General features: G+C 38.8%; 1 protein-coding gene and 1 pseudogene across 3 annotated transcripts in view; both read right to left on the reverse strand.

Moving 5' to 3' along the window:
• Nucleotides 1-25,039, reverse strand: part of PCCB (propionyl-CoA carboxylase subunit beta) — a 102,317-nt gene that overhangs the window by 15,964 nt on the left and 61,314 nt on the right. The window lies entirely within an intron of this gene.
• LOC115292246 lies at nt 1,040-1,515 on the reverse strand (annotated as a pseudogene).

The raw sequence follows: 25,039 nt of genomic DNA on the forward strand, positions 1-25,039 counted from the left end.
TGACAGGCAGAGAAAGACAGAGCACATGCAGGGGAAGAGCAGAGAGAGGAAGAGACAGAATCAGAAGCAGGCTCCAGGCTCTGAGCTGCCAGCAGAGAGTCCATGCGGGGCTCGAACCCACAGACCATGAGACCATGACCTGAGCCACAGTTGGGTGCTCACCCAACGAAGCCACCTGGGCGCCCCAAACAAGGACATTCTCATAACTACATTTTGAGATGGTCAAAATCGAGAAACTAATAATACCACTATCTATTACAAACCTTATTCAAATTTTGCCTGTTACTCCAATAATACCCCTTATAGCAACAACAGTCTGGTTCCAGAACCTACCTAACCTGAGAGCACCAGGTGCTTGCAGTGGTCTGTCTCTTGGACTCCTTTAATTTTCCCTTCAGTCCTTTTCTTCAAGACCATGACATCTTTGAAGACTACAGACTGGTTATTTGGTTATCTGCCTTCTATTTGGGTGTAATGTTTCTTCATCTTTAATTTCAGGTTAAACATTTTTGGCAGAGTATCACAGAAGTGACCCTTTCAGCAAATCACATCAAAAGGCACATAATCCCAATATGGCCATTAATGGTGGTGATATATATACCAGCTTTCTTCCCTGTGTCATTACTGTTTTTCCATTTTTAACAAATATGCTGTGTAAAAATACTTACAAGTTATATAAAAAATTCTTTTTTTATATATTTATCTTTGAGAGAGCCAGAGTGCAAGTGGGGGAGGAGCAGATAGAGAGGTAGACAAAGAACCTGAAGCAGGCTCTAGGCTCTGAGCTGTCAGCACAGAGCCCGAGGTGGAGCTAAACTCAGGGACTGCAAGATCATGGCCAGAGCCAAAGTCAGATGTTTAACCAACAGAGTCACCTAGGCACCCCCAAACCTATGTAATTGGAATAAAGACATTACCCAATGAATTTGGACACAAAGTTTGCTTTAAATATTTCTTTGGGGGAGAGGACACCACAATGCTACTCAATTAAACATGAAAAGATTTTAAAGTCTTGCGGTCTTAATTCTTTTTACATTTATCATGCCATGAATTCATAGGGAACGGGCTCCAGCAGCTCGGACTCCTTCCCGTTGATTCTCACTAAGTGTGCTTCCCTGGGTGGGGCAGGCTGGCGCTTCACTTGGACCAAGTACCCTTCTCCTTGGCTTCCTTCTTCTGATCATTTTCCTTCACACTCTTCAGGAAGGTATCTCAGCTCTTTGAGTGCTTAATACGCTCAATACATACATTAATCCTCTTAGCAAGAATCTTTCCCTTGACCCGCTTGTTCACGACAAAGCCCACAGCGTGCAGGATGACGCACTCTCTCCCAGTTCCGCCGTGGTAATACTTGTGGGGCTTCCCTGTCTCAACAGTGCCCATTACCTGTATGTCCACAACATCACCTTTCTTGTAGATGCGCGTGTATGCTGCCAAAGGAACGACTCCATGTTTCCTAAAAGGCCTAGAGATCAAGTAGCAAGTACCTCTCCTCTTTCCCTTTGTGTTGGTCATTTGGTGAATTCCTGGAAGATGGGGGTTCCGGCCGAAAGGTAAAAATTCTAGTCTTAATCAAACTCTCATCCACTAGCTTTAGCATCCATGATTCTGACCGACGCAATCACTGCCACGACAGCTGCTGGATGGGGATTTCCCTAACCCCGTTTTATCAGTCAGCTTTCTACTGCCAGAAAGGACTTTGCCTCTCCCATTTACTTTTTTATATCACCCACAAGCATGAATTTAGGAATTCTTGCTTTATTATGTGGATTGTAGTCCTTATTATCACTGTTTTATGTTTAAATTGTGCCATATTTTCCAGGGAGAGCTCATTCAAGAGGGTTACTGTGCCATTTTCAAGTTTCTCCATCGCTCTTTGAGCACTAGGTTATGTTCTGGAATTACCTTAGTTTCAGGTTCATCTTGTACTTTTTCCTGGCCCAAGCCCAGGATCAGTCATTTCTCCAAAGGGCTCAGTTTCCTTCAGGGAATAAAAGAGTAAGACTGCTTCTAAGAAACTGTCCCAGGGGCGGCTGGGTGGCTCAGTCAATTGAGCATTTGGCCCTTGATTTCAGCTCCCATCATGGTCCCAGGGTCGTGGGATCCAGCCCCGAGTGGGGCTCCATGCTGAGCCAGAAGCCTGCTTGAAATTCTCTTTCTCCCTCTGTCCCTACCCCCCCCCCTCCCTCTCTGTCTCTCTCTCTCAAAACAAAAACAAGAAGCTGTCCCAGAGAACAGACCTAGGAGATACACACACACACACACACACTCACACACACACACACACTTTCTAAAAGTAGTATGAAAATATTCAGTTCACACTAATGACTCCAATTCTAGTTCAATTCAACCACAAGATTCATCCTAGATTCCCCCTTACCATATTCAATTATTCCTTTCTCCCGCAGTAGATATCAGACTCCATTATCCTCCAAATCCCTCTTATTTAATCCTCAAATACAGAGAAACTGTTTTCAGAACTGCTACCCCATATGACTGCCAAAAAGTTAAAACTAAAAACCTGAAATTTAGTACTTCTTTACAACTATGTGTCACTGAACTAAAGATATATAATCAAAATTCCATGTTCAAAAGTTATTCATTTGAAACATGGGTTCATTTGTTTTTATCTTAAAGGTTTTCCCTCAGTCTTGATTTTTTTTAATATGTACACATTAACATAGTTTAATGTCACTCCCTCTCTCTTCTACCCTAATTCCATCCATCCTACCATTAATTTCATTTTCGGATTTATCTCTCACGTGTGCAATATGGAAATGAGCAAATACAAGTATTTTTGTGTTTTGGAAAACACATCATTTTAATTCCCAATTCTATTATAGATGGAAAGTGACCGACTACACACAGATACTGTTTAGCACTTCAGATTTCCTTACTTAACAATGTATCCCAACAATCACTCTTTTATCTGCCTACTACTCTACTGTGTGGATGTACCAAAGTTTACTCAGCCAATCTCCTATGTGTTGCTTACACCAACTTAAATCTTAAATCCAGGCTGCCTAGGATATTTTGCAATTGCAAATAACACAAGAGTAGTAACCTTGTACACCTATAATTTTGAATGATGAGAAGTATACGTTCAGTGTAAATACCTGAAAGGGAACTGTGGGGTTCACAGGTAAATACCCATTTAGTCTTAGCAATTACATTCCCTTCCCAGAAATTTATGAAGCTGCTTTGCCAGACTGAACCAATGGAAAATGTTAAGTTTTTTACTTTTTGCCAATCTGACAGATGAGAAATGATGACTCAGTGTAATTTTAGCTTTCATTTCTAACATAATGAGTCAAGTTGAAAATCTTTCCATATGTTTAAGGTCTATTTTATATACTTTTTTGTGAGCTACCCATATTTCTTGCCTGTTTTTCTATCAATTTTGGTCTGTATTTCCTCAATTTTTAAGAGGTTTTTTAAAAACATATTAGGGATATTAGTCTTTTATTCGTGATCTACATTACAAATATTTCCTCCCACTTGGTTGTCTTTCATCTTTCTTTATAGATTTTTGCAATGCAGAACAGGAATTTTTAAATTCTTTATTTAGTCACACCACTTTAAAAAAAAAAAAAACTGAAACTGGATTTTGAGTCATATTCAAAATCCTTTCATTACCTTCCCCTGAATTTGGGGAAAACCATCTACACATTCTTTTATTGCTTTACATGGATTTCACTTATTATATTTAGTTCTCTGATCTGTCTGTGGTTCATTTTTGTGCATGATATAAAGGACAAATCTAATTTTATATTTTTCTAACCAGCTAGCTATCCAGTTATTCACCACCATTTATTAAAAAGCTAATCTTGGGGCACCTGGGTAGCTCAGCTGATTAAGCATCCAACTTAGGCTCAGGTCATCATCTCATGGCTCAGGAGTTAGAGCCCTATACTGGGTTCTGTGCTTACAGCTCAGAGCCTGGATCCTGCTTCAGATCCTGCGTCTCCCTCTCTGTCTCTGCCCCTACCTCACTCATGCTCTCTCTCTCTCAAAAATAAATGAACATTAAAAAAAATTTTTTTTAATAAAAAGCTAATCTTTGAGGTTCCTGAGTGGCTCAGTTGGTTGAGTGTCCCACTCTTGATCTCAGCTCCGGTCACAATCTCATAGTTTGTGAGTTCAAGCCCTGCATTGGGCTCTGCTCTGATGGCATGGAGCCTGCTTGGGATTCTGTCTCTCCCTCTCTCTACCCCTCCCCCACTTGTGTTTTTTTTTCCAACTTAAAAAAAATGTTTAAAAAGCTAATCTTTGCTAATCTTTGTATTCTGAAATACTACCTTTACCATATTACCTGTATTCTATATGTACTTGGATTTACTCCTAGCTTTTCTATTCTATCCCACTGGTTTCTAAAACAGCATCCTGCTATCCTAACCACAGTATACTTTAATATAGGATATGGCCATAGCCTTTCTTTTGCAGTATATCCTAAATTATTCTTATTCATATGAACTTTTTTTTCTTAAACTTAGGGAAATTTTAGGGGTTTTGTCATTTTATTTTTTTAACTTTTTTTAATGTTTATTTTTGAGACAGAGACAGAGGACAAGCAGGTGAGGGGAAGAAAGAGTGAGACAATCCAAAGCAGGCTCCAGACTCTGAGCCATCAGCACAGAGCCTGACATACAGCTCAAGCCCGCAAACTGCAAGATCATTACCTGAGCCCAAGTCAGATGCTCAACTGACAGAGCCACCCAGGTGCCCCTTTAGTCTTTTTAAATCAGTCTAATTTAAAAACAAGTTGAAGTCAATCCCTTGCACTTTGTATAAACTTACTTAGTTGTATTTTAAACTTTTTCTTTGAGGAGCACTTGGCTGGCTCAGCGGGCTAAGCATCCGACTTCAGCTCAGGTCACGGTCTCGCAGTTTGAGTTTCATGCCCGGCGTTGGGCTCTGTGCTGACGACAGCTTGGAACCTGAAGCCCCTTTCAGATTCTGTGTCTATCTCTGTCCCCTCCCAACTGCACAGGCATGCACTCTCCTCTCTCTGAAAAATAAACCTTAAAAAATTTTTTTTTGTTTTTAAGATGGTCTTAAATTTGCAAACTACCTCAAGAAGAACTGATTTTATGAGGTTTACCCAACAATCAGAACAAGGAATGCCTCTTCACTTGTTCATCTACTTTTACATCTTTCAGAAGTTTTAGATTTTCTCCCATAGGGTTACTAAATATTTAAACTTCTTTGTATGCAACCATAATTGGTTACTGTGTTTATGACAATTTCTGTGTCAATTTTACATCCTCTTCCCTACTGTTTCCGTTTCATCACACATTATGTAGTGTTTTTTTAGTATACTAGATCATCTGTAATAGATGTAGTAAGTACTAGTATACTAGAATCATCTATAGTAGATGTAGTAGATACTAGATCATCTACAAATGTAGCTTAGCCTCTTTTCCAAGGCTTATGCCTTCAGGTGATCTACTTCTTGTCCAATTGAATTGGCTATTCTCTCTAGTAAAAAGTTAATAGTGGAAATAGTAGGTATCCTTGTCTTGATCCTGATCTTAGTGGAACTAAGTTTTTCTTTATTAAGATGCTGGGTTATTAACTGGAATTTAAATAAAAGAGTACTCATGAATTCCTATTTTCCTGAGAGCTCCTATCCAGGAACAGCTGAACTTTCTTATAGGCTTTACTTAGCATCTATCTAAATGATAATGGTCTCCCTCCCTTATATCTATTAATAAATACATCACTAGAAGCCCTAGAACCTTGAATTCCTATAATAAATCCCACTTGGTCATGGTTTATAATTTTAACATGGTGTTAGAGTCTGTTAGCTAACAGTTATTTGGTATTGTTGCACCAATACTGATAAGTAACTAACCTGAAGTCTTTTTAAGTTGTCTTTATCAGATCCAAGAATTAAGGTCATACTTGCTTCATAAAAAGAATTTGGGGTGGGGTGTTTATTTTACTGTCTATGCTCTCAAACAATATACGTAGCATTATCACTCTCCAGTTTTTTTAATGTTTCATGGAATTGCCACATAAAACTGCCTGGGCTTTGTGCTTTTTCTATGAATTCCTTCTATGGATTTTGGACCACTTAAGCTTTCTACCTCTCAATTTCTGGTAAAACATGTTTTCTAAACAAATATTCTAGCTCATCTCATCTCTTATGATTTTTAACTTTCTATTTCTATGGTGATTCCCTCTTTTCATTTCATATTTGTATTTGTGGTTTTGGTGGTCACCCTTTCATTAATTACAGCCATTATTTTTCTATCTCCTAAATCATAAAATTTGCTTTTATCCTTCTTAAATCCTGTATGATTTCTTTTTAAATATCTTGTTGGATTTTTCTCCCCTGGTTTCTTGAACTGGGAATTTAGTTCATTTTTTCTTCTTTCATTTTTAATAAGCACTTAAGGCCATAAATTTTCCTCTGCTCATTATTTTGAAAGTATTCCATAGATTTTTAAATGATTTTTGTTTTCTTAAGGGTTCTGTCATTTTGACTTCTATTTTCTCCCTTTAATCTGTAATTGATTTTCAAATGAGAATGCTTTTGTTTTTATTGCTACATAGTTTTGATCAGTGCTATTCATGATATTTCCACTTTATAGAATTTCATGATGCTCTCCTTCTGTCCTAATACATAATCAACTTCTGTGAATATTCCATGCATACTGGAAAAAATTATTTAATGCCTATTTTAAGACTGTAAAGCCTGAAATAGGTTCAGAAATTCAGCCTATTAGTGTGACTGAGATTTCCTATAGCTTATTTTTGTTCATTTTGACCTGCCTTGTACTAATTATGTGTTTGAGTTAAAAATTTGTTTCTACCTATAGCTCCTTGGAATCCCATAGTTTCTGCTATATAAAGTTCATAGTTTTATCACTGGGGACATAGGGTTTTTTTTTTTAATTGTCATTATAAATTGTGGCTCTTAGCATGTGAAAATGTCTTTCCTTGTCATAATTAATATTTGAGTTTTATGTTATCCAACATTAGGATCACAAACGCTCCTCCATTATTTCCATTCTCTGGTATACCTTTGCCCATCCCTTATTTTTAACCTTTCTGAATCACATTAATGTCCCTTATATACCACATATAGTTTGGTCTTGCTTTACGAAGCAACTTAAACCTTTTTCTTTTAATAAAGAAAGCAAATGAGTTTACTAAGTTAAGCCATCTGTATTTATTCACATAAAAGACACATTTGGTCTTTACTATTTTATAATCATTCTCTATGAACCATGTTATATTTGCTGCTAATGTGTTTTATTTTGTTATTTACTAAGTTTAAGTTTCTGATCTAGTGGCTATCTTTATAATAATACCTATTTAATAAGCCTTTATCTGTTTATTATTTACTCTTATTAACAGGGCTAATTGTAACAATTGACTCACCACAATCAGTGAACTTACTCTGTACTCTTTCCCTCTTCCTACTCCTCCCTGACTTTTTCTACACCTAAAGCAGCATTTATACATTGCCCTCCACCCTCATTGCTAGCCCTGTATTAGCCTTAGAATTTTAATTAAATAAGCTCCATAAATCTTGCATTGAAATTTCTCCACTCATCTCTTGCTTGGATGAAGCTCATCTGGTCCAAGAATCCTACAGAAGAACTTGGGAACATAGAATTCCCCCAATTCTTGCATAGTTAAAACAGGTCTTCTTAGTCTTAATACATTATCAGTTTGGCCAGATATAAAATCCTCAGTCCCATAATTCTCCTCAAGTCTCCAGAAGGTGCTTTTCCATTATTGCCTTGTTTTGTCTGTTACTTTTGACAAGTCCGACGGTACTCAGTCTCTCATCTTTGTAAGTTACAGGAAATCTTTGCCTCCAACTCCTGAGGAATTTTCTCTATTTAAAAAATATAATAGTCATACTTGGATATTTACTCAAGTCTGATCCTTCTAGGTTAATTCTCCCAGGTGCTCAGTGGGCTTTTTCATGATGCAGTTCTAGGTCTTTTTGTATGTGGATGTGTTTTCTTAGAACACAGTTCTAAATATTAAATCTGGTCTTGGTTTTTCTTCTTCAGACACTCCAATTACATGTATCTTAAGTCTGCTTATCACCCACTTAAATCATTTTACCTTTTTATCTTCAATTCCTTGGTTTTTCCACTTTTCTTCAATGTTCTTATTAACTGAATTCTCCCTAAAACACCTTGTAATTGTCTTCATTTCTGATAAACAATTCTGTTTTTCCCCCATTTTTATACAATCAGCTCTAACTTTACTTCTATTTCACATTGATTTTGTTACTAATTTCTAACGAAAGTTTCTGATTTTCATAACTCAAATTCTTATTTGGAGCTATTACAAGACTGCAGTGTGATCATCTACTTCATTACTGACTTTACAGCAAAGAGTGTTTTCTCAATTGACGTTTTCTCTTTTTAAATGTTATTTGAGGGAGGGAGGGGGGTAGAGAGAGGGAGAGGGAGAGAGAGAGACAGACACTATCTTAAGCAGGCGCCATGCTCAGCACAGGGCCTGACATGGGGCTTGATCCCACAACCCTGGGATCATGACCTGAGTAGAAATAAAGGGCAGATGCTCCACCACCTGAGCCACCCAGGGCCCCCTATTCTCAGTTCTTATTTTAAAAGCTTGATATAGATGTACTACTTCAATCTGTGCATTTTGAGGACAGAATCGACAGTCTAGAACGACAAGCAAGATGAGCAGTTCCAGAGCCCCCTTGTCTGTCATCGAGCAAAGTGCCATTTAGTTAATTCATGTCTTGATTTTAGGGAGGGGTAGGGAAAGGGGGATATACTTCAATATTTTTGGGTTTTATCTTGTGGACACATAAATCTACCTTGACTCATTTTTCCTTCACTTCACCATTTTCCAAAGATGCCTCTCCTTCTAACAGGTCTTCCCGAGGGCAATGCCCTTCCACGACTGCCTTCTTGACTCCTGGGTGCATGTTTAAGTCTCTTCTCTGAAGGCACTGCTGTAACCTAACAGGTCTCTTTTCTAGTATTTTCACTCTCACAGTAAACTTCTTCTTGAGGGTAATTTTATCTAAATTCCTTTCTCTTTCTTCTGTGCTGTTTCTCAATACACCAACTCTCCACAGAGACTTATAATGGGAACTCAAGAAACAGACCTACTAGAAATTGCAGTTGTTCTTATTGTTAATTGAAGTCTGTAGTTTCCTGTCTTCTGGTTATGCTAAAGCCATGAAAATGATAGTTTCAATTGTTGTTCTTATTTACCTACACAGTCTTTGGAGGATATGCAGAGTTCTGGATTTAGGAGGCGACTACTAGCTTGACTCTCTAGAAAGATCTCTTTGTAAAAAATCTTAAATATTCATACTCACTGATCACTATACACACTCACTATACAGTATTCACAATAAACACGGTAAATCTGTATGGCCCATAGGGTAAAAAGTGAAAAAGAACCAAGTGTGAAAGTGTATAATACAATGTTTTTTGAGTTAAAAGTAAATACATGGATATATATTTGGCATATAATAAAAATTTTTGAAAGGTAACACAAGAGACTTAAGAGTGCTTTACCTCTGGGAAAAAGATCGATATGAAGAATGAAAAAGACATGCATTTCATTTTACAAGTTTCTATAATACAAGTTTTCCTATGTACCTGTTATTTGCTTTTATTTTTAAAGCATTAAGAGTAGAGGAAACACTGCTAAGTACTCATCTAAAACCCAACTTCCAGGGGCACCTGGATCGCTCAGTCGGTTAAGCGTCTGACTTGGGCTCAGGTCATGACCTCGACCATTAATTCACAGATCATGAGTTTGAGCCCAGCATCAAGCTCATTGCTATCAGTGCAGAGGCTATATCCTCTGTGCCCTTCTCTCTGTGCTGCTCCCCCACTCACTTTCTCTCTTGCTCTCAAATGTAAATATAAAAAAAAAAAACTGGGGGTAGGAGGGTGCCTGAGTGGTTCAGTTGGTGGGACATCCAACTTCAGCTCGGATCATGATCTCGCCAATTCCTGAGTTCAAGCCCATCTTTGGGCTCCGTGCTGACAACTCAGAGCCTCGAGCCTACCTCAGATTCTGTGTCTCCCTCTCTCTCTGCCACTTCCCTCCCCCTCCCTCCCTCCCTCTCCCTCAAAAATAAACAAACATTAAAAAAAATTTTTTTAATTGTGGGGATCACCTGGGTGACTCAGTCAAGTTAAGCATCCAACTTCAGGTCAGGTCATGAGCTCACAGCCTGTGAGTTCGAGCCCCGGACAGGGCTCTGTGCTGACAGCTCAGAGCCTGGAGCCTGCTTCGGATTCTGTGTCTCCCTCTCTCCCTGCCCCTCTCCTACTAGCACTGTCTCTCTCTAAAAAATAAACACTAAAAAAAAAATTTTTTTAATCCAACTCCCATTTCTATCACTGCAATGGAAATAATGGGCAAAGAGCCACATTCTTAGCCTCCCCTGCAGTTAATTGTGGCTATTTGACTGTGTCCTCTACAATGGACTTAAATACAGTATCACAAATGAAAAAAATATATGTATTTAATATAAAAGCAGAAAATAGCTTTAAAAAAGAAACAAAAACTAAATTTAAAAAGTTATTCTCCAAAATAGATTAATAAAATAGATAAACTACTAGGTAACCTTTTAAGAAAACAAAACAGGTTCTGGTCCAAGATGGCAGTGCAGACTCTGAACACAACTCCTCAATGAACACACAAATCTACATCCACTTATAGAGCAATTGCTCTTGAAGGACTGAGGGCTGACTCAACAGCTTCTGCACACCAAAAGAGAGACTACAGAGGGCAAGACAAGAGAGACGATGACATGGCAATGAAGGGAGTTTCCAACTCCGATGCTGAACCGAACCGCAGTGGGGAAGGCTATGTGGAAGGAACCCTGAGCAGCTTTGTCTGCCTTAGGGCACAGAAAGAAAGCCAAGGTCTAAAAAGGCAACTAGAATATAAAGAAACCAGCCCGAGAACCCTGCCAAATGGCAAAGGAGCTGCTGGCACTCTCTCCAGATCAAAATGCCTGGCAAGTGCTTTCGACTTTGATAGCACAAATCAGAGCAGGATGCGGGTACCATCGCTGGCCTGTTGCCTCAGTGAGCCTGGGATGCCCAGGGCCACAGAAAAACAGCTAGAGTTTAAAAAGGGAAACTAGAATATAGAAGATCAAGCCCTAGAACTCTGTCAAATGGTGGGGGAACTGCGGGAACTCTCTGGGTCAGAGGGGCTGGCAGGCGCCACAGTTTCTGTTCCCCCTCCACCCTGACAGCATGGACAAGAGCAGGATCCAGGAGCCCTAGTGGCAGCCCAAGCCGTCCCACCAAGATGGCCCCAGCATGCACACACCAAGACACCCCTGGTCAGCAATTACTATGGCTCCAGTCATCTCACCAAGGTGACAAAGGTGCAAAGCACGCCAGAACACTCCAAGCCCTCAACATTTTGGCTGCAGGCCACCCCCAGGTGTGAGTGCTCGAGGGCCCCCAGCCAACACCCCTCTTTGGTTGCAGATGCCCCACTAAGGTGCCCCCACACTGAGTACCCGAGAACAGCCCAGCTTGTACTCCCTTCAGCTTCAGCTGTCCTGCCAGGGACCTCTCTGTCCAGAGAACCCCAGGACTGCTCTGGCCCATAACCACCTCAGCTCCCACCATCCCACCAAGACAGCCCCTGTCCAGAGTGCCCCAGGACCCCAGCCAATGCCGGCCACATCTCCAGCCGGTCCGCCAAAGGTGCCAGGCACACACAGTCCACATACTACATGACCACACACAAGGCCATTCCTTCAAGTTTAGAAGAAGCTGTTCTATGAATTCACAGAAACAAACACAAAAAGTCAAGCAAAATGAGGAGACAGAATAATGTCCCAGATGGAAAAATAACACAAAACCTCAGGAAAAGAGATAAATGAAATGCAGATAACCAGACTACCTGATAAAGAATTCAAAATAATGATGATAAAGATGCTCACCAGATTGGAGAGAAGAGTGATTGAACTTGATGAGAAGTTTTACAAAGAGAAAATTTTAAAAAGAATCAATCAGAGTTGAAGAATACAGTAACTAGAGGGAAAGCACACTGGAGGAAATCGACAGCGGCGTAGATCACATTAGTGATTACGGCAGGCACTCGAGATGAACAGCAAACAGTAAAGAATCTTTTTTAATGAGGATACATAAAGGGATCACTTGGACAACATCAAGCAAACATTCAGTTTATAGGGATCCCAGAAGGAGAAAGGAGGAAGAGGCAGAAAACTTATTTGAAGAAATAATGGCTGAAAACCTCTCTAACCTGGGGAAGGAAACAGACATCAAGATTCAGGAAGCACAGAAAGTTCCAAACAAGATAATCCCAAGGAGGTTCACACCACAACACATAATTAAAATTCCAAGGATTAAAGACAAAGAGGGATGCCTGGGTGGCTCAGTTGGTTAAGCGTCAGACTTCCGCTCAGGTCATGATCTCGCCGTTCCTGAATCCGAGCCCTGCATCAGGCTGTGCACAGACAGACACTGTAGAGTGTGCTTGGGATGCTCTTTTTTTTTCTTTCTTTCTCTTTCTCTCTCTCTCCCCTCCTCCAACTCCCCCACTTGAGCTTTCTCTCTCAAAATAAATAAACTTAAAAAAAAAAAAAGATAAAGAGAATTTTAAAAGCATCAAGAGAGAAACAACTAGTAACATAAAAGGCAAACTCCTTAAGGCTATCAGTGGATTTTTCAGAAGAAACTTTGTAGGAAGAAGGGAGCAGCACGTGCACTTAAAAAGAATGTGTATTCTTTTTTTGGTGGAATTTTCTACATATGTCTGTTTTTATGTGTCATGTAAGGCTATTTTGTGTCATTTAAGGCAATATTCATATGTGCTTATTGATTTTCTGTCTGGATGATGTATTCCAGTGGTGTAAGTGGAGTGTTACATTTCCCTATTAATGTAACTGTCAATTTTTTTATGTCCATTAATATTTGCTTTATGCATTTAGGTGCTCCAGGGGTGGGTGCACATATATTTAAAATTGTTAGATTTTCTTGTTGATCGATCCCTTTACCATTATGTAATGGCCTTCTTGTCTCTCTCTCCTTTGTCCTTCATGACCCTGGCTAAGGTTTACCTATTTTGATTATTCAAAGAACCAGCTATTGGTTTCAGTGATCTTTTCTATTTTCTTTTAAGTCTCCAATTATTTCTGTCTGATCTTTATCATTTCTTTTCCTTCTATGAACTTTGAGCTTTGTTCTTTTTTTTTTTTCTTTTTAGCTCCTTTAGGTCTAAGGTTACAGTGTTTGAGATTTTTCTAGTTTCTGAGATAGGAGTATATCCCTATAAATTTCCCTCTTAGAACTACTTTTGCTGTGCCACAAAGATTTTGGACCATTGTATTTTTAGTTTTCTTAATGTATTTTTTTTTAATTTTCTCTTTGGTTTTTTTTGTTGACTTACTTTTTTTTTTTAATAGCACGTTGCATAGCCTCCATGTGTTTGTAGTTTTTGTTCCCCTACCCTGTCCCGGTAATTGACTGCTGGTTTCATACTGTGGTGGTTGGAAAAGATAAATGACACTTCAATCTTGTTAAATTTATTGAGATTTATTCTGTGACCTAACATGTGATTTCTCATAAGAATGTTTCATGTGTGCTTGAGGGGAAACCTGGGTGGCTCAGTCAGTTAAGCATCTGACTATGGCTCAGGTCATGATCTCACAGTCTGTGAAATCAAGCCCCACATGAGGCTCTGTGCTGACAGTGCAGAGCCTACTTGGGTTTCTCTCTCCCTCTCTCTCTACTCCTCCCTCATGCTCTCTCAAAATAAATAAAAGAAAAAAGAATTTAAGTAAAGAATGTTTCATGTGCACTTGAAAAGCAAGTGTATTCTGTTTTGGGATGAATGTACTATATATGTCTATTTTTATGTGTCATTTAAGGCTACAGTTCACTTACTGATTTTCTGTCTGATCTACATTCCAGTGGTGTAAGTGAAAGAAAAAAATGATAAAGATCAGACAGAAATAAATGGAGACTTAAAAAAAAATAGAAGAAGAGATCACTAAAGCCAAAAGCTGGTTCTTTGAAAAGATAAAAGAAAGAGGTAAAAATTAGCCAGAGTCATGAAGGAAAAAGAAAAAAGAAGACCCAAAGAAATGAAATCAGAAATAAGTAACAACCCATGCCACGGAAATATAAAGGATTTTGAGAGACTACTAGGAAAAATTATACACCAGAAAATTGGATAACCTAGAAAACATGGGTAAATTCCTAGAAATATACTATCTTTCAAAACTGGATCAGGAAGAAACAGAGAATCTCAACAGACTAATTACTTATATCAAAACAATTAGTAATCAAAAAGCCCTTACAAACACAAGTCCAGGACCAAATGGATGGACAAGTGAATTCTACCAAACATTTGAAGAATTAATAGTGGGGCACTTGGGTGGCTCAGTCAGTTAAGCATGTGACTTCAGCTCAGTTCATGATCTTGCAGTTCATGAGTTCAAGCCCTGCACCAGGTTCACTGCTGTCAGCATGTAGCCTGCTTTAAATATTATGTCCCCCTTTTCTCTCTGCCCTTTCCCATGCATGTGTGTGCTCTTTCTCTCAAAAATAAAGATTTAAAAAATTTTTTAAAAATAATCCCTATTTTCCATAAAGTACAAAAAAAAAAAAAAAAAGAGGAAAGCTTCCAAATAAGATTCTATGCAGCCAGCATTACCATAGTGATCCGTACCACATCATGCTGTCATACCAAAGCCAGACAAAGACTTCACAAAAATAGAAAACCACAGGCCAATATCCCTGATCATCATCAATGCAAAAATCCTCAACAAAATTTTAGGAAGCCTCATTAAACAATACATTATTTTAATTGGATCATTCACCACAGTCAAGTGAGATTTATTCTGGGGAAACAAAAATGGTTCAATGGGCACAAATTCAGTAACATGATACATCATATTAACAAAATGAAGGCTTAAAATCATATATCATCTCAAGAGATACAGAAAAACTATTTGACAAATTTTGACATCTGTTCATAATAAAAACCCAAACACTAAAAGGCAGCCTACAGAATGGGAGAAGATATTTGCAAACAACACATCTGATAAAAGGTTAGAATCCAAAATCTGTAAAGAACCTAGCAAGCTCAATACCCAAAAAACTAATAACCCAGTTAAGAAATGGGCAGAAGACATTTGGCAGAATAAATGGGCAGAATGGACACTTTTCCAAAGAAGACATCCAGATAGCTAATGGACACATGAAAAGATACTCAACATCATTCACAAATGAGGAAATACAAATCAAAACTATGATCAGATCAACCTCACACCTGTCAGAACCGTTAAAATCAGCAACACAAGAAACAGGTGTTGGCAAGGATGTGGAGAAAAAGGAACCTGCTTGCACTGCTGGTGGGAATGCAAACTCGTACAGCCACTGTGGAAAACAGTATTGAGGTTCCTCAAAAAGTTAAAAATAGAACTACCCTAGGATCCAGCAGATGTACTACTAGGTATTTACCCATAAGGTACAAAAATACAGATTCAAAGGAGTAATAAGACGCACCCCAACGTTTATAGCAGCATTATCAACAACTGCCAAACTATGGAGAGAGCCCAAATGTCCACAGACTGATGAATGGATAAAGATGTGGTATATATACACACAATGGAATACTGCTCAGCCATCAAAAAGCATGAATCTTGCCATCTGCAACAATGTGGTTGGAGCTAGAGTGTATTATGCTAAGCAAAGTAAGTCAGAGAAAGACAAATACCCTATGATTTCACTCATGGGTAATTTAAGAAACAGAGAAGATGAACGTATGGGAGGAGGGAGAAAAGAGAGAAGGAAACAAACCAAAAAGGACTCTTGACAATAGAGACAAACTAAGGGTTGATGGAGGGAGGGGAATGCAAGATGGGCTACACGGGGGATGGGTATTGAAGAGGGCACTTGTTTTGATGAACAATGCATATTGTATATATTTGATAAATCACTGAATTCTACACATGAAACCATATTACACTGTATGTTAACTAGAATTTAAATAAAAATTTGAAAAAATTTTTAACTCAAGAAAATGAGTTAAAAATATTTTTTAACATTTATTTATTTTTGAGAAAGAGGGGAAGTGAGGGAGGGTGAGCAAACCTGAGTAGGATATAGGTAGAAAGAGGGAGACAGAAGATCCAAAGCTGGCTCCACACTATGAGCACAAAGCCCAATGCAAGGCTTCAACTCATGATAATGAGATCATGATCTGATCCAAAATCAAGAGTCGGCCTCCCAACCAACTGAGCCACCCAGGTGCCCACACAAATGAGTTTAGAAGGAAAATAAAATCCATACAGGAAAAACCCACAACTAACATCATACTCAATGGTGGAAAACAGAATTTTTTCTTTAAGATCAGGTACAAGTCAAAAATCTACACTCTCATTTTTATTCAACATAGTACTGAAAGTACTAGCCACAGCAATCAAACAATAAAAGGCATCAAAATTATAAGAAGTGAAATGTCATTATTTGCAGCTGAAATGATATTACACAGAATATCCTTAAAGACGCCATCAAAACACTGTTAGAATAAATGAATTCAGCAAAGTCAGAGGATACAAAATTAATATAGAGAAATCTTTTGTATTTCTATATACTAATAACAAAGTAGCAGAGAAATTAAGGAAATTCCATTTACAAGTGCACTAAAAAGAACAAAACACACAGGAATAAACTTACAGCAAGGAGGTAAAAGACCAGTACCCAGCAAACTAAAAGACTGATAAAAGAAGGTACACCTGTTTAGTCAGTCAAGCATCTGACTTGGCTCAGATCATGATCTCATGGTTTGTAGGTTCAAGCTGCACCTTGGGCCCTGTGCTAACAACTCCGAGTCTGGAGCCTGCTTGGATTCTGTGTCTCATTCTCTCACTCTCTGTCCCTCCCCAACTTGTTCTCAGTTTCTCTCCCAAAAACAAATAAACATTAAAAATGAATGAATGAATGAATGAATGAATGAATGGATGAATGGATGGATGGAAGGATAAATAAGTAAGTAAAACACTAATGAACCAAATTGAAGATGACACAAATGGAAAGGTATTCCATGCTTGTGGACTGGAAAAATTAATACTGCTACAATACCCACATTACCCAAAGCAACCTACATTTTCAATTCAATCCCTATCAAAATATCAATATTATTTTTCACATTATTAGAACAAATGATCCTAAAATGCATAAGAAACTGCAAAAGGCCACATAGCCAAAACAGTCTTGAGAAAAAAAGAACAAAGTTGGGGGTTACACAATCCCAAACTCCAAACTACACTACAAAACCATACTAAGCAAAGAAGAAATGGTACTGGCACAAAAACAGACACATTGATCAATGGAAGGATAGACAGCCCAGAAATACACTCACTTATATAGTCAATTGATATGATAAAAGGGGAAAAGACAGTCTCCTCAACAAATGGCACTGGGAAAACTGAACAGTTACATACAAAAAAAATGAAACTCAACCACTTTCTTAAATCAGAGACAAAAATAAACTTAAATAAAGAGCTAAACATGAAACCTGAAAGTATACAACTACTAGCAGAAAACACAGCCAGTAATTTCTTTGACACCAGCCTTAGCAATATTTGTCTAGATGTGTCTCCTCAGGCAAGGAAAACAGAACAAAAATAAACTATTGGGACTATACCAAAATAAAAAAGCTTTTGCACAGCAAAAGAAACCATCAACAAAAATAAAAGGCAACCTACTGAATGGAAGAAGACATATGCAAACAATATATCCAACAAGGGGTTAATATTCAAAATATACAAAGAACTTATATGACTCCACACCAAGGAACCAAACAATCCAATTTAAAAAATGGGCAGAGATCTGAATAGACATTTTTCCAGAAAGACATACATAGAAGTGAGAAACGATGCTTAATCTCACTCATCAGGGAAATGCAAATCAAAGCCACAATGAGAGATCACTTCACATCTGTTAGAATGGATAGTATGAAAAAGAAATAACAAGTGTTGACAAGGATGCAGATAAAAAGGAATGCTTGTGCATTGTTGATGAAAAAGTAAATTGGTGCATCTACTGTGGAAAACTGTATAAAGGATCCTCAAAAAATTAAAAATAAAAATACCACGTGTTCCAGGGACACCTGGGTGACTCAGTCAGTTAAGCACTTGATTTCAGCTCAGGTCATGATCTCTTGGTTCCTGAGATTGACGGCTTGGAGCCTGCTTGAGATTCTCTCTGTACCTCTTTCTGCCTCTCTTCCCCCTCTCTCTCTCTCAAGACAAACAAACATTAAAGAGAGAGAGAGAGAGAGAGAGAGAGAGAGAGAGAGAGAGAGAGAGAGAGAGATCTCACTGTCTGCAATAATATAGGTAGACCTAGAAAGTAAGTGATTTAAGTTAGACAAAGAAAGTCAAATACCATAGGATTTCATTTATGTGTGGAATCTAAAAAGCAAAACAAACAAAAATCAGAAACAGACCTATAAATACAGTTGCCAGAGGGAAGGGGTATAGGAATGGGCCAAATGGGTGAAGGTGAGTGGGAGATGTAGGTTTCTAGCTATAGAATGAGTAACTTATGAGAATGAAAGGTACAGCACAGGAAATACAGTCAAAGGTGCTGGAATAATGTTCTAGAGTGACAGACGGTAGCTACACGTGTGCTTAGCATAGCATAATGTACAGAGTTGTCAACTATGTTGTACACCTGAAAGTAATGTAACATTGTGTTAACCATACCCCAATTAAAAAAAAAAAAGCGCTAAAACAAGAAATGTCAAAGGAAAAAAACCACTGTAATAGATTTCATTAAACTTGTGAGACTACAGTGCATAACCCTACACAGATACAATGGAATACCAAGAAGAAATTGATATTTTTTTAAAAAATTTACCAAATCTGATCCCAAAGATAAAGTTTAAAGAGCCATTAACATTAAAGCATAGAGGAAGTTATTAAAAAGCCACTCCTCCCTAATATAAAAGGCATCAGGTCCTGGCAGTTCAATTTCACAAGAGAACTTCTACCAAATCTTTTAAGAGCAGATAATGCCAAGGATATTTAAATTATTTAAGAGCATAGAAAAAGAAAACCTGCAAATTCTATTATGATGTTTAATAACTTAATTGTGTTCCCACCACTCCAAATTCATAGGTTGAAGCCTAACCCACAATGTGACTGTATTTGGTAATAGAACCTTTAAGGAGATACTTAAAGTTATTTAAAGGAGGTCAGAAGGGTGGTGCCCTCATATGACAGAACTGGTGTCTTTGTAAGAGAAAGAGTTACCAGAGAGTCCTTTCCTCATGCACACACAGAAGAAGGCTACAGCAGGAAACAGCAAGAAGAAAGCGATTTGTACCCCAGGAAGTAAGCAAGCCTGTTGGCACCATGGTCTTAGATTTCTAGCCTCCAGAAATAGGAAAAAATTAATTTCTGTTGTTTAAGCAATCCAATCTCTGGTGTTTTGTTATGGCAGTCCCAACAGACTAATACATGAGACACACACACCATGGATACCAAAAAACCTGAGTTTAAAATACCACACACACAAATCAGCAAATCAGCTAGTATCACATGATGTTGATGCAAATATCCATAATAAAATATTAGCCAAATATCAAATTTCTTTTACTCCAGAATGTAAGAAGAGTTTACTATTAGTAAATCTATTAAAATAAATTTATAAACAGATCTAGGGAAAAAAGATCATTTCCATAAATGCTGAAAGCATTTAATAAATATTCAATTCCCATCCCTGATTTAGGAAAAAACAAGTAAACAAGAACAAAACTTAAAACAGGAACCAGTCATAGCTTTGTTAACATGAAAAAAGGATAAAATTAGAAAACACTAATGGCAGTTTCTCTAAAGTTAGGAACAAGACCAATATGCCCACTATCACAATCATTACTCATCACTGCGATAAAATTTAGAGCTAGAGGGGCACTAGGTGGCTCAGTCTGTTAAGCCTGACTTTCAGCTCAGGTTATGATCTCATAGTCCATGAGTTCAAAACCCATGGGTGGGCTCTGCACTGACAGCACAGAGCCTGCTTGGGATTCTCTCTCTCCCTCTCTGTCTGCCCTCCTCTGCTCATGCTTTATCTCTCAGAATAAATAAACATGAAAAAGATTTTGGAGCTATAGACAATTCAATTGGACAAGATAAAGAAAGGGCACTGGGGTGCATGTCTGGCTTAGTCACTAGATTGCCTGGCTCCTGGTCTTGTGGTGGTGAGTTCAAGCCCTATGATGGGCGTGGAGCCTACATAAAAAATAAATAAATAAATAAATAATTGGGCTACCTTGGTGGCTCAGTCAGCTGAGCATCTGACTTTGGTTCAGGTCATAATCTCACAATTGGTGGGTTTGAGCCCTGTGTTGGGCTCTGTGCTGACAGTTCAGAGCCTGGAGCCTGCTTCAGATTCTGGGTCTCCCTCTCTCTCTCTCTGCCCCTCTCCCTGTTCATACCCTCTCTCAAAAATAAATAAAAATGTTTTAAAAACTTTTTAAATAAAAAAATAAAGGGCAAAAATAATTGCTAAAGAAAAGATAGAACTATTTTCATATAATTATCATTTGGAGAAGACGGCAAAGTAGAAAGACCCTAAGCTCACTGTGTCCCATGGATACAACACAGTAACACTTACATTAGCATAAATAATACAGAAAACAACGTGAAGACTGGCCAAAGCTATACAACTAAAGGTAGAAAAGAGGATACATCAAAGGAGGTGGGAAAGGTAAAGACACTGTTGAGAGGGAAACAGACCGTGGCCATCCATGGTGGAGAGGAACCAATGGCTGGAGACGGGTGAAAAACAGATGTTCACACTGAGAAGCCCACACAGGGGGGATAACTCCCTCTAGTATTTGCTTTGTAAGTGAGAAGGGCTGGGGTCCACAGCTGAACACCTGACTCTTGATTTTGGCTCAGGTCATGATCCAAGGATCATGGGACTGAGCCCCACATCAGGCTCTGCACAGAGTGTAAAGCCTGCTTAAGATTCTCTCTCTCGCTCTCTCCCTGCCCCACTCCTGTCCCCTTCTCCCCCTCCTGCTTTCTCTCTGAAATTAAAAAAAAAAAATTAAATGAAAAGGGCTGATTTTGTGAGTTCTTACAACCAGCAGGACTTGAAGTATGGAATTCTCATTATTTTTTAATATTTATCTATTTTTGAGAGAGAAAAAGAAAGAGAGAGAGAGTGAGCGCCAGAGAGCAAGTGAGCACACAAGCAAGCATGGGAGGGGCAGAGAGAGAAGGAGACACAGGATTTGAAGCGGGCTCCTTGCTAACAGCAGAGAACGCCATGTGTGGCTCCAACCAAGAACCACGAGATGACCTGAGCCTAAGTGAGACACCTAACTGACTGAGCCACCCAGATGGCCCAAAGCCTGGAATTTTTAAAATTGGAGGGCTAGGCTCTGGGAGAGCCAGGAGAGCGTAGGAATCATAGTTTCCCACGCTTAATGATGCAGCACAACAAAGAATCCTCAGGGATACGGCCTGGAAATAGCAGTTTGAAAACCACTGGGGCAGACAGGAGCGAAAGTGATTTACTCATCTCAGAGCAAGGCCCAGAGAGTGGGCGATCAAGGGAAGACCCCCCCCCCAGGGACAAAGGAGCTATTACCTGCCATTTCTCTCCACCACACTCCCCAGTGTAAACACAGCGCCACCCACGGGGATCATTGCAGTGAGGACACTAACTTGCTTACACCAGGCCCCACCCCACTGTGCTTCAGTGGATCTGCCCATCCCAGTCTTGCTTCAGTCCCCCAGAAGACTGGCACAAACCCCACTATCTCATCTCCCAAATGGTACATTCTGAAGGACTGCAGTTCTGGCAGCAGTGACAGGTCTCATTTTGCAAGCAGACCAGCACACACCTGGTTAAAACACACCCCATCCCTACTGGGGATGAAACACTACCCACGATAGGCAAAGACAGTCTCTGCAGACAACTGGACTAAAGGAAAAAGAGGCCAAGACTCAACAGAAGAGCACACACAACACAAACAGGAGACACCCCTAAAGCACCAGACTCTAGGAAACAGACACTGCACTGCAGGGCACTATAGGATCCTTCAAGAGCATGAGGCATAACTGACTTTCCTAACACAGAGAAAAAGAGGATATATCCCAAATGACAGAACAGGACAAAACCATAGCAAGAGACTTAAGTGAAAATGGATATAACTAATATGCCTGAAAGAGAATGTAAAGTCATGATAGAAATACTCACTGAACTTGAGAACGGAGTGGAAAACATCAGTCAGACCCCTAACAAAGAGATAAAGACTAGGTGGCTTAATCGGTTAAGCATTTGACTCGATTTTGGTTCAGTTATCAACTCATGGTTTGGGAGTTTGACCCCTCACTGGGCTCTGAGCTGACAATGTGGGACCTGCTTGGGATTCTCTCTCTCCCCACATCACTCTCTGTCCCTCCCGGACTCAAGCTTGTGCTCTCTCTCAACATATATATTTTTTAAAACTTTAAAAAAACAAAGATATAAAGACCCAATCAGAGATGATGAACACAATAAGTGAAATTAAAAATAAACTTGATGGAATACACTAGACGAAGTAAAGGAATGAATCAATGATGTGGAAGACAGAGTAATGGAAAGTAACCAACCTGAATAAATCAAAGGAAAAAAATTATGCAAATTGAAAATACACTTTGAGATCTCAGTGATTCCATCAAGCAGAATAATATTTGCATTATAGGTCCAGAAGAAGAGACAATAGGGGGAAGAAAATTTATTTGAAGAAGTAATAGCTAAAAACTTCCCTAAACTGAGCAAAGAGTGGCAGGGGGTACAGAGAGCACCCCCTGCCCACAAGCAACACAAGGCAGTCCACACCAAGACACACAGTAATGGCAACAAGCAGTGCAAAGAAAAACTTTTAAAAGCACCAAGAAAAAAAAAAAGGTTGTACATAAGAGGAAACCCCATAAGGCTATCAGGGATTTTTAAGGAAAAACTGCAGGCCAGAAGGAAGTGGCATGACATATGCAAAGTGCTGAAAGAGAAAAATCTGCAGCCAAGAATATGCTACCCAGCTAGGCTATCACTCAGAACAGACGGAGAGATCAAGTTTCCCAAACAACCAAACACTAAAGAGTTCAAGACTACTAAACCAGCCCTGCAAGAAATATAAAAGGGGACTCTTTGAGTAGGAAAGAGACCATACTTCTCAAGAGTATAAAAAGTGAAATACTAGCAATCTGAATCCAGCAATACCTGAAGAAAGAAATCAAACACCATGATCAAGTGGGATTTATTCCTGGGTACAACAATGGTTTAACATCTGTAAAACAATCAATGTGATACATCACCTCAATAAGAGAAAGGATAAAAACCATATGAGCATTTCAATAGATGCAGAAAAAGCATTTGACAAAGTACACACATGATAAAAACCCTCGATAAAGTAGGTTCAGAGGGAACATACCTCGACATAATAAAGGCCTCGTATGAAGAACCCATAGCTAACATCATACCGATTGGGGAAACATGGAGAGCTTTTCCCTTAAGGTCAGGAACAAACAGGGGTGTGCACTCTCATCACTTTTATTCAACATAGTACTCGAAGTGCGAGCCACAGCAATTCAATAACAAACAAACAATACTCAAATTGGGAAGGAAGAATAAAACTTTCACTATTTTCTGATGACATGATACTATATATAGAAAACTCTAAAGACCCCAGTAAAATCTACCAAAATTGATAAGCAATTTCAACAAAGTAGCAGGATTTAACATCAATGTACAGAAATGTGATGCATTTCTCTACACTAATAATGAAACAGCAGAAAGTGATATTAAGAAAATAATCTCATTTACAAGTGCACCAAAACCATTAAAATATCTAGGAGTAAACTTAACCAAAGAGGTAAAAGACCTGCACTCTGAAAGAAATTCAAGAGGACACAAAGAAATGGAAAGACCTTCCATGCTCATGGATTTCAAGAATATTGTTAAAATTTCTACATGCGTCAAAGAAGTCTACAGATTTAACGCAATCCGTATCAAAATACCAACAGCATTTTTCACCAAACTATAACAAATAATCCTGAAATTTGTGCAGAACCACAAAAGATATCCAAAACAATCTTGAAAAAGAAAAAACTGAAGATGACACAATTCCAGACTTGTCATTATATTACAAAGTTGTAGTAATGCCAGTTGTCGTATGGTACTGGCATAAAAACAGACACATGGATCAATGAAACAGAATAGAAAACCCAAAAACAAACCCACCATAAGTCAGTTAATCTTTGATAAAGGAGGACTGAATATTCAATGAGAAAAAGACAGTCTCTTCAACAAATGATACTGGGAAAACCGGACGGCTACATGAAAAAAAATGAAACTGGCCCACTGTCTTACACCATACACAAAAATAAACTCAAAATGGATTAAAACCTAAATAGGAGACTGGAAATCATAAAAATCCTAAGAGAGAACATAGGCAGTAATATCTCTGACATTGGCCATACCGTTTTTCTAGATAGGTCTCCTGAGGCAAGGGAAACAAAAGCAAAAATAAACTACTGGGACTACATCAAATAAAAAGCTTCTGCACAGCAAAGGAAACCATCAACAAAACCAAAAGGCAACCTACTGAATAGAAGATATATGCAAATGACATATCTGATAAAGCTAGAGTTTGCAGCCCAGTGTACCAAAGAGGAAAGAGCTACATTGAGTTCCAGAGAGTTTGGGAGGATTCCTCTTCAATCTTTTCTCAGCTGTACTGAGATGTAATTGACATATAACACTGCTTAAGTTTAAGGTTGTACCCCCTTGAATCTTAATCTGAGTGTCGATCAGCATATGCATATGAGATGGCCAACAGGCACATGAAATGATGCTCAGCGTCACTCATCATCAGGGAAATAAAATCAAAACCACACTGAGATACCACCTCACACCAGTCAGAGTGGCTAAAATGAACAAATCAGGAGACTATAGATGCTGGCGAGGGTGTGGAGAAATGGGCACCCTCCTACACTGTTGGTGGGAATGTCAAC

The sequence above is a fragment of the Suricata suricatta genome, chromosome 5, assembly GCF_006229205.1.
Source record: "Suricata suricatta isolate VVHF042 chromosome 5, meerkat_22Aug2017_6uvM2_HiC, whole genome shotgun sequence".
Taxonomy (NCBI): domain Eukaryota; kingdom Metazoa; phylum Chordata; class Mammalia; order Carnivora; family Herpestidae; genus Suricata; species Suricata suricatta.